The sequence below is a fragment of the Sardina pilchardus genome, chromosome 16, assembly GCF_963854185.1.
Source record: "Sardina pilchardus chromosome 16, fSarPil1.1, whole genome shotgun sequence".
NCBI lineage: Eukaryota > Metazoa > Chordata > Actinopteri > Clupeiformes > Clupeidae > Sardina > Sardina pilchardus.
In genome coordinates, this window is record NC_085009.1 from 11,617,067 (window position 1) to 11,627,331 (window position 10,265).

Below are 10,265 nucleotides of genomic sequence, written 5' to 3' on the forward strand. Positions count from 1 at the left end.
GCTGTGGCGCAACAGGCTACAGCGGTCATACCACATACAGGACCGAGTGCCCACGGGGACTCCAGGTTCAAGTCTGACCTGCGGTCATTTCCCGAATCCACCCCATCTTTCTCTCCACTTGCTTCCTGTCACTCTATTCACTGTCCTATGAACAAAGGCGAAAATGCCCCCCCCCCCCAAAAAAAAAAAAAAAATATGATTTGGTATAACACATCCTATCCGGTCAAACCTTTCTCCTATGAGGTGGTGTCCTTGTGGCCCACTCCGAGCCTGTTGTCCAGTGATGTGTATGTGTAGTACAGAGTATATGAAATGGACAGAACTGATCAAATATATTCAGCTTCGTCAGTGAAAAGGGTCTGGAATAAACCAGGGCTCATGCCAAGACCGAATGACAAAACCTATAACAATTACAAGCAAAATCACATGTATATATGTGAAATGTTTTCTTCTTTACCCTGAAGCTCTATTATTTATTCTAAACATTAGTAAGTGTTGGAAACTAGTATTGCAAACAAGTAAGTTTGGAAACTAGTTTTGCAAACAAGTGTTTAACAGCACTAGATGGCCTCAGAGAGTTGTAGATATAGCCTAAATGTATACACATTCTGATAAATTGTCTGTATTTGTCAAGCCAAGTCCTTAAAAATGGGATTTACATAAAAATACTCGATAAGAAGTCCAATTTCAAAATATAGCCTATGAATAATTTCATATTGAGTTTTGAAAATTAGATTTATTTGGGCACCCTAATTGAATGAGAAATCCATATTTTAATCTTGCATTTAAAATGAAAATGTCCATTTCGGTTCTCAGTTTTCCAGCAGCCTTTTCTTTTCCTACTCAGTTTCAGTCCAAAGAATCGTTGGTATAGGGCCAGCCTACCCCATACTACATCACACAGCTGTAGCCATGGAGTTAGCATTGGGGGGACCGGGGACCAAATGTGCATGGTGGGTGAAATCAGTTCCTGCCATTCTATTACATCTACAAACAAAACGGGGTACATGTGTTACGCTTCTTTAAATAAATAAATAAACAAATAAAACGTTATATTACTGTCTATCTTATGCCATTATGAGCCTTTGATACAGTAGATCACAACATCCTTCTCTCTATACTCTCAAACATGGGCATCTCCGGCTCAGCTCTCTGCTGGTTTGCATCCTAACTCACAGGACGCTCGTTTAATGTATCATGGCTTGGACAACTGTGGGCCTCACTTTCTCTCCACAGGGTTCCCCCAGGGTTTAGTGCTGGGCTCCCTTCTCTTTGCTACTGTATCTACACCACCTCCTTGGGACAGATCATCTGTTCGCATGGCTTCTCATACCACTGCTATGCAGACAACACACAGCTCTATCTGTCCTTTCCACCTGATGACCCCCTGGTCTCAACACGAATCTCAGATTGGCACACCACCTCACGGTCCTCCCAGCCAAACATATCATACAGTACATCATGACATCAACATCAAAATTGATTCCTTATCTGTTGCACCTATACCAGGACTGCAAGAAAGAGTCGTTTTCGACAACCAACTAACCTTCTCCGATCATGTGGCGTCAGTAGTCAGGTCGTGCCGATACGCACTCTACACTCCTGGTACAGGCAATAGTCATCTCACGACTTGACTACTGCAATGCCCTCCTGACAGGTATCACAGTCTACATAGTGAAACCCCTTCAAATGATCCAGAATGCAGAAGCTCGCTTGGTCTACAACCAACCCAAAAGGGCACATGTCACCCCATTGCTCATCCAGCTACACTGGCTACCGTTGGCCGCCCGCATCAAATTCAAGACATAACGCTAACCTACAAAGTACTCTCTGGCACTGCGCCCACCTATTTGAATGCCCTCATCCAGGCATGCTACCACGACCGTTGTGCTCCTAAGTTGAGCGACGTCTTCCACGATGATGGCGCCATTTGGGCAGAGATATAAGGTGGCATGGAGATATGTAAGGAGAAACAAACAGACTTTGACTTATCTTGTTTAAAAAAAAAGTGTCCAGGTGTGTTGGTTTTGGTATTGTTTACATTATCACATAAGATCATGTATGATCTCCCCCATGACATAAGACAAGAGTGAGCAATACTTACTCAAATGCCACAGGAGATGAAGGGTGGAAAAGTCATTTCTCAGAAATAATGACCAATCCGTACATCTGGTGTGTATCAATCGGTATTTCATAGTTCCATGGTATTCTACCACTTTCACATACAGGGGTGAGTAAGTATCAAGGTATCTAGTTAAAAGGTGTCATGGCTTAGTCTAGGGGGCAGTTGTTTTGGTTTGAATATTGTTACTATGATCACATAAGATCATGTACTGTATATGACCAAAGATCCTTGATTACTGACTGCTCCGCTTTAACCCTCTCTGATATGACCTCCTCCGTGACAATAGTTAACAATGCTTTGTAGTAACTAGTAGTTAAGCAGTAGTTAAGGTCATAGATCAAATGCTGCAGGAGACTAAGGGCAGAAAAGTCATTTCTCAGAAATAATGACTAATCCGCACATCTGGTGTTTATCAATCGGCATTTCGTAATTGTATGGTATTCTACAGGTTTCACCTACAGTAGGCCGGAGCATCGGCTCATGAGGGGATTATTGTGCAAGACAAATCAGTGGTTTCCCAGCAATTCTCTGCAATCAGGTTCTTCACTCAACTGAGATCATCTCACCTCTGCGCTCACATTCAGCTATTTAACCATTTAGTACAAGTACAAGTCCAAGTAAACCACAGTAGGTGATACTACTGTAATAGCATTTTCTGTCTCGTATTGGGGGGGGGGGGGGGTCATATTATGATTATAGCCTTGTTACACAGGCTGCCATATTTGTGCTACAATTACAGACTGGTAAAAGAACACCAAAAGCGAATAATCTGAAGAAATGTATATGGGATATGACGAGTGTAATGGACCCATCCCTATAATTCCGATTGAAATTCCAATCGGATTGGGCCATTTTATTCCAATCATGTGTTCATACGCATATTTTTCCCCATAGAGCCATGAATCCAACTCTAATCACAACTGAATGTGTTGAATGTGATTTCTCAAAACTATAAGGGCCAGGCTTCTCGAATTGGGACAAAAATCTAAAAAAAATTAAAAACCTGATAAACCTGTAAAAACCTGATAATAACTGGGAATCATGGACTGCATTAAACATGGACATATACAGATTACTATCTACAGTACATAAGTGAGTAAATAAATGGCATTGAAGAGCGCTGACAGACATCGCTGAGTTCTTACACCAGACATATAAAAAAGCAGACTGGGATCATTCATATAAGTGCTTCCTGGTCTTTGGGTTACACAAGGTATCTTTAAGAGCTGGGAATATACTGACCTAATCCGTTGGGTCTTATGGGATTCCCTTAAAAGTTTTTACTGTCTTTTCACCCACTGGGTCCAGGCATGATGGGAGCAAACTTTACAGAGTCCTCATAACACATTTACAGTGTCCTTGAAATTCCTTTGAAATTTGCTTCGAGGGGATGATTCTTATTGAGTGGGGCATGGTTGGATTTAAGAAGAGTGAAAGTACACTTACTGAAATGTGTAGCAGATGTCAGTGAATTAAAGTATTAGCCTTTACGGTGCACAACTTTGTGTAAATACAATTTGTACAGTAAATGTGAACGAAGATCATACCACTTTGACCTTCTAGGATGTTGTGAACATCTGACTGTAACCCTGACCATGAGGTTGGAGGTGGCAAATGGTCAGGTGGGCCGGGTTTCCCTAAGAACTTCTTAGGAGCGCTCTAAGAATGCTCCTAAGAAGTTCTTAGCACTTAAGAGCTTCTTAACAAATCTGGGAAACCCGGCCCAGATTATATTCATTACAGTGACTATCTGCAGGCGATGCTTTTAAGCGATATTTCAAAGTCATTAAAGATATTTTTAAGTCAGTGTTTTTTTAAGTTCAACAAATGTAAAAGCAAGTGAACTTAAAATGTTAAAGACACTCTAAGCGATGTTGGGTAACGTCATTTCTGTTGACGTTCAAACAAAACCCTCCCTCCAGCTCCTTCCTGTGCAATAGGCTACGTGGACGAAAGTTTCAGTTTGTTTCCGGTAGAGCCAGGTGTGTTTGAACCTGGCTCTAGTTAATGTTAGCGTCTACTCAGACCCGATTGGGTGTTGCCCCTTGTGAATCAGCATGTTCCGATAAAAAAGGATCAATGCGTTATTATTGTTATTATTGGGCAAACACGATATTCAGTGTCAACATGAAGAGGAGCCGAATATAACAAAAGATGCCGTTACAACACAGTTAACGCTCCACTGGAAAGAAATGAGTGACTGAAAGAGCCTTTCATACATGTACTGTAGCATAGTGAAACTCCTATAAATGCACATCTCGTCGGCATTGGCCTGGTTTGTTATGTTTTTATGGTCCAGGTTGGACCAGGGTTTTTTTGTTGCCGTTTTTGGCGTCTATAGGCTGTCCACAGAGACTTTTTTTACAGTGTATTCAGGGCACATGCAGATAGTGGATGGTGAGGTGATGTTTGTTGTATCTGTCAAAAAAAATTTTTATGTTATAAACAGCGTTACATCGCTTAGAGCACCTTAGATCTCAAAGAAGGCAAAACTCCAGCTGATGTAACCTATTTTTTGTTGCTTTCACTTGTTCACTTTCAACAGAATATTAGCCTACTTTGATCAGAGGTGTTAAATACACTGTAATATCTGATGAAGGTCAAAAGGTTATGTCATTTAGTCTCACTGCCTTTCGTGGCCTATGGTTTTCACCACAGCTCTACTCTGAAAGACCTCCCACATAACTGAGAGAAAATTCCCAGTGGTTCAGAGAAAGTATGATTGTTGACCCTTTTGACAACACCAAACAATAATTCTTTATTGTGTAGGAAAGGATCCCTCGATCATGTACAATCACAGAGGAAATTGCCGAGAGCTTGGGCCAACGCTCCGCAGAATATGTCCAAGAATTTGGGAAGATACACATCTGGACGTGTGGACTTTTGGCTTCTCTGCTGCTGTCAGATGTTTCTCTTTCAGGCGAATGCAAGTTTTGTTTGTAATCAGTGTCTGTGGACTGCTCGAGGCAGTTTGTCTTTCAGAATTCCTCAGGGATAAATGTGCAATGTCTTCCAGAGGGCCTAGAGAGAAAAATCGAATGTTGACTTTGCGAAGAATTTATTGTATGTTGCTCTTTCTTAATCCAAATCCTTTAAAGAAAGAACAAGGCGGAATGATGGTTATAAGATGATGGAAGGAGCACGGGTTTAGAATGTTGATTTTTGAGTTGGGTAAGCACTTAGGAACTGCTCTGGTCGAGGCAAGGAACTCCTCCTCTTGTTCTCCTTCTGTGGTAAATGGGGCCTGACTTCACGTGCAGATTGCCACGTAGGCTAATGTGTGTGCGTAAGAGTGCGTATGAGAGACGGCGAGAAAGAGGCAGACATTGAGAGATGGAGAGAGAGAGAGGGGGGGGCGAATGAGAGAGAGAGGGAACGAATGAGAGGGATGAGGAGACAGACAGTGAAGAAGAGGAAGTAAAAAGAAAAGGAGAGAGAGAGAGAGAGAGAGAGAGAGAGAGAGAGAGAGAGAGAGAGAGAGAGAGCAACCTGTCGGCTGAGTTTGAGATTCTGGAGTAATGGAAAACTTCTGTTTGCTCAGGAAAAGCATCTGCAAAGGGGAATGTAGGCTGGATAAGCAAGCAGCTCAGCACAAGGCTTTTGTAATGGCTTTTATTGCTCACAAGGAGTTCTCTTTTCATATTTAGCCGACGAAAAAAATAAATAAATAAAATGAAATAATTGCACAGGGCTGGTTTATATACAGCATAGTCACTAACTTTCAAAAATCCTACTTGAAATGTTAAGACAAGATCGTGAACTAGGCTTCAATAGATTCTTAATTATCGTTTGTAATTTTTATGTCAGGAAAAACTCACTTGGATTGTTGGATAATCACTCGGACCCAAATTGACCCAACACACGATATCACTTGAATCCTTTTCTAAGGATTTGTCTGTGCTTTGGAGATCTTAAGCATGCATCCTCTTCTAAAACATCTGTGTAAATTAACTGAAAAGGCTATTTCGATGTTTATTTCAGCTATGCTGTGCCTTGACATAATGAAATACAGTGAGTATTACAACTACACCCGAGCTGTGGACCTTTGATTTATGAGTCCATTGCATAGTACGAGGCACTCCTTTTTTTAAAAAAATAAAATAAAGTTCCTTCTGTCCATCCGAGCAAACTCCTCTAAGATATCTGCAGCGACGTGGACCTTGTTGACTTTCTCTGGCATCTCTGTCCTCTTTCTCTCACTGTGCCCAGACTAATCCAAACAAAAAAACTTCTCACCACTGCCAGTCTCTTGGCCCAATATCAAAAGAGGATAAATCCAGCAACGTGGACAGAGGAACTGGGTTAATTGCTTGCAGATGTGTTTCCACTGTCTGAGAGAGAGAGAGAGAGAGAGAGAGAGAGAGAGAGCGAGAGAGAGACAGACAGAGAAAGAGAGAAAGAGAGAGGGAGGGAGACGGCGTTTTCCTTGCCAGTTCCAGTGAGACACGGGGAAGGAGAGGAAGAGAGAGAGAAAACATCTTTGTGTGGCAGAGAGAGAGAGAGAGAGAGAGAGAGAGAGGGAGAAAAAGAAAGGACCAAAAGTAGATGAAGAAAAGAAAGAACTTTTGACCTAGGACAGATGGTCCTGATCTGGTATGCAACAAATCTCAGATATTTTAAATGTATTCATTTCCAAAGAATCTGGTGGAGATGTTAATAGCCTACCTGAACTGGAGTCAGTGGAGTGTGCGCTGTTTTAATGAAATCTACAGATTTTGTGTTATACTCGTGGTGCGAGAGTAGAGCGGCGTCTCTTGGGCAAACCGCATTCCCCAGTTATATTTCCCATATTTCCCAAAGTCCCAGTCATATTTCTAATGGATGAAAACACATATGATTTATGGCCTAACACTGAATGTAATAACATCTGGGCTGGCAGATATGAATAAATAGGCTCCAAAGCCGTTTGTGACAATCACAACACTTTGTTGTGTATTTAGAGACTGAACGGTTAGATGGGATACCTGTCAGACCGTTCTCTTTTTTTTAACCAAATGTACTGCATGAATAACTCAGAGCTGTCCAGACATAGCCTAAGTCTGCAGTCACTGGCTGGCTTTTATAAACACACTGCGTCCCAAGTCTGCAACTGATCACAGTTCTCAGAGTGTCCAAGAACTTTTGTCAGGAATCATATAACAGCTCTTTCTTTTTCAGCTCGTTTTTTTGGCAGATTTCTGCCCTTACACAAGCTGTACCACAAGGTCACGTGACTAAAACGTGTGCATTACTCCCTTAGTTGAGTAAGACTTGGACATGGCTGTTTTCCTGCTGGTCTGTGTTCTTATTGAGACTGAGGAAAAATATTTGAGTGATAGGTCTAACAAGGAATCATAGATCTCTACACATCACCCCTCCCCAGGCTCATAGCTTTATGTGATAAATCGAACAGTAAATTAGACTACTTTTTCAAAACAGCTATGAATAATTTTCTTTCAGTTCTTTGCCAGATACTTGGACCAATTTAAAAGTAACTCTAAAATTGTCTTGCCTGCAGACAAAACATGACAGGCAATACAAAATATTCAATGCACATTGCTAGCACAGTGCAGACACATAGTGATGTTTGTTAGACAGTTATATCGCTGGCTGTATTGCCGTTCATATTATGCCATTCTCAATTGGAGCTGATGAGACAGCTGCCAATAATGACTGGGTCACACTTACTGACATGACTTACATGACACATCAGTGGTCCTCGTCATCCAAGACAGGGTTCCCCACATCAGATGACAAGACATAGGGTTCATGACAAGACATAGGGTTCTCCACATCAGATGACAAGAAAGACATAGGGTTCATGACAAGACACAGGGTTCTCCACATCAGATGACAAGACATAGGGTTCCCCACATCAGATGACAAGACATACAGTAGGGTTCATGACAAGACATAGGATTCTCCACATCAGATGACAAGACATAGGGTTCCCCACATCCGATGACAAGACAGATCTATAAGGATAACTGTCATGATAATTTATTTGCAGTATATCATTTGCATGTTTGCTCTCTGGAGTAAGTAAGTAAGTAAGTAAGTAGGTAAATATCACAATTAAATTCTGTGTGTGTGTGTGTGTGTGTGTGTGTGTGTGTGTTTGTCGGGGCAGCTACTGCAATCCTGTGTTTGTACTGTTCTTCACAGATCTTCCCAAACTCTTGGACATATTCTGCGGAGCGTTGGCCCAAGCTCTCAGCAATTTCCTCTGTGATTGTACATGATTGAGGGATCCTTTCCTACACAATAAAGAATTATTGTTTGGTGTTGTCAAAAGGGTCAACAATCATCCTTTCTCTGAACCACTGGAATTTTCTCTTAGTTGTGTGGGAGGTCTTGAGCTGTGGTGAAAACCATAGGCCACGAAAGGCAATGAGACTAAATGACATAACCTTTTGACATTCATCAGATATTACAGGACATTAACTGACATGACTAAAATGACCTTCACAGTATATCGGTCAGTGATGCTGAAAGGCAGTGAGACTAAATGACATAACCTTTTGACCTTCATCAGATATTACAGGACATTAACTGACATGACTAAAATGACCTCCACAGTATATCTGTCAGTGATGCTGAAAGCTCGGTGCTACAGTACAGTATGCAGTGATGAACGAAGTGAACAAAGTGCCACCTAGTGTACATCTGAGAGCACAATTCCTCATTAGAGCAGAATGCTTCACACCTGATGAGAACCTCAGGAGGGACAACACTTTAAAGTAACATGTTGCATTTTATTAAGTATTGCATTGGAGGTATAATGGTATAGACACCTGAGGTATATTTTATAAACTTGCGTTGGAGGTGTAATGGTATAGACACCTAAAGTATATCTTTATACTTTTTTGACGTTATTTGGTGGTTCAACTAACAGGGAAACGTGGCATTTCTTTGCTAACGGGAAACCGACTACATTTCATAAACTCATATGGGTGGTCACGGACGGTGGTTTAAGATGAAAAGTACAGTGAGCAGAACCACTTATTATGTTTCCCAAGCTGGCAGTTTGTTGTCAAGTGTCAGCAAGAGGTCAGTGGTACAAGTCAACGATGCAAGTCAATGCTGCAACATCGCACTGCGTAAAAAGAAAAAGCATAACTTATACAACTGAATGTGAAAGACGGTCACTGACAGGAGGACTATAAGAGACAAAGACAATGTCATGACGTTTCGTCCAACATTGATGCAGAGCTGTAGCTGTGTACATTATGTGTTTCTGACAGATAACTGACAGAAAGAACAGAACAGAACAGAAAGGTTGGTTTAGAGCAGAAAGTATATGATATACAGGCATGCTTATCAACAAGCTTACATTTGTCAAGACTGATATAAGCAGTGCTGGATGTACAGGTGCTCTGTGGTAGTGGCAGCCATTTTGTATCTACATAGTGATTCAAGATTATTATGTTTGTGTATTATACTGAAACTTCTAACAATTCTTGTTTTTATCATTATTTGATTGTGTTGATTTGTTGGATTGCTTTTTATCTATGTCATTGCTTCATATTGATAGATAGATAGATAGATAGAGAGATAGAGAGGCAGAGAGATCGACAGATGCTGTAGATAGAGATAGATAGATAGATACTTTATTGATCCCCAAATATCAATAGAGTATCTCATCATGATGTATAGAAGCATGCCAACCTTGGATGGCAGGTGTCTGACTGATGGACATTACTTATAAGGGAAGAACTACACTGGAAATACCCTGGAAATGCACTTCCAAGTAATTGGTATAGCTTCAAAGTAGTTGACATCATATTATGTCAGCTGATCCAAAAAAAAAAAAAACATATAATAAAATGCTAGACTCCATATGTCCTGGAATACAGATCAGATGAATATAAGGGTGCTTGCAGGGAAAAATCATGGACACTAGGTAGGCCAACAAATGTAGGCTAGTAGGCTACTCTGTCTCCCTTGATGTCTTAAACATTCCGAGAACGCAATTTCAATGCCAAGAGTCGTTTAATGTGTCATCAGCAGGTTATGAAACTTTATGACATTTCAATTAGCTATAGTCAGGTGGCTGGCATAACTGTTATTTACACATTTCGATGGTGTTTCAAGGACCTTGTATAACAACGGAATCAGAAACTTTAGAAATTCAACTCCTCCTACTTGAGGTCCCCATAGA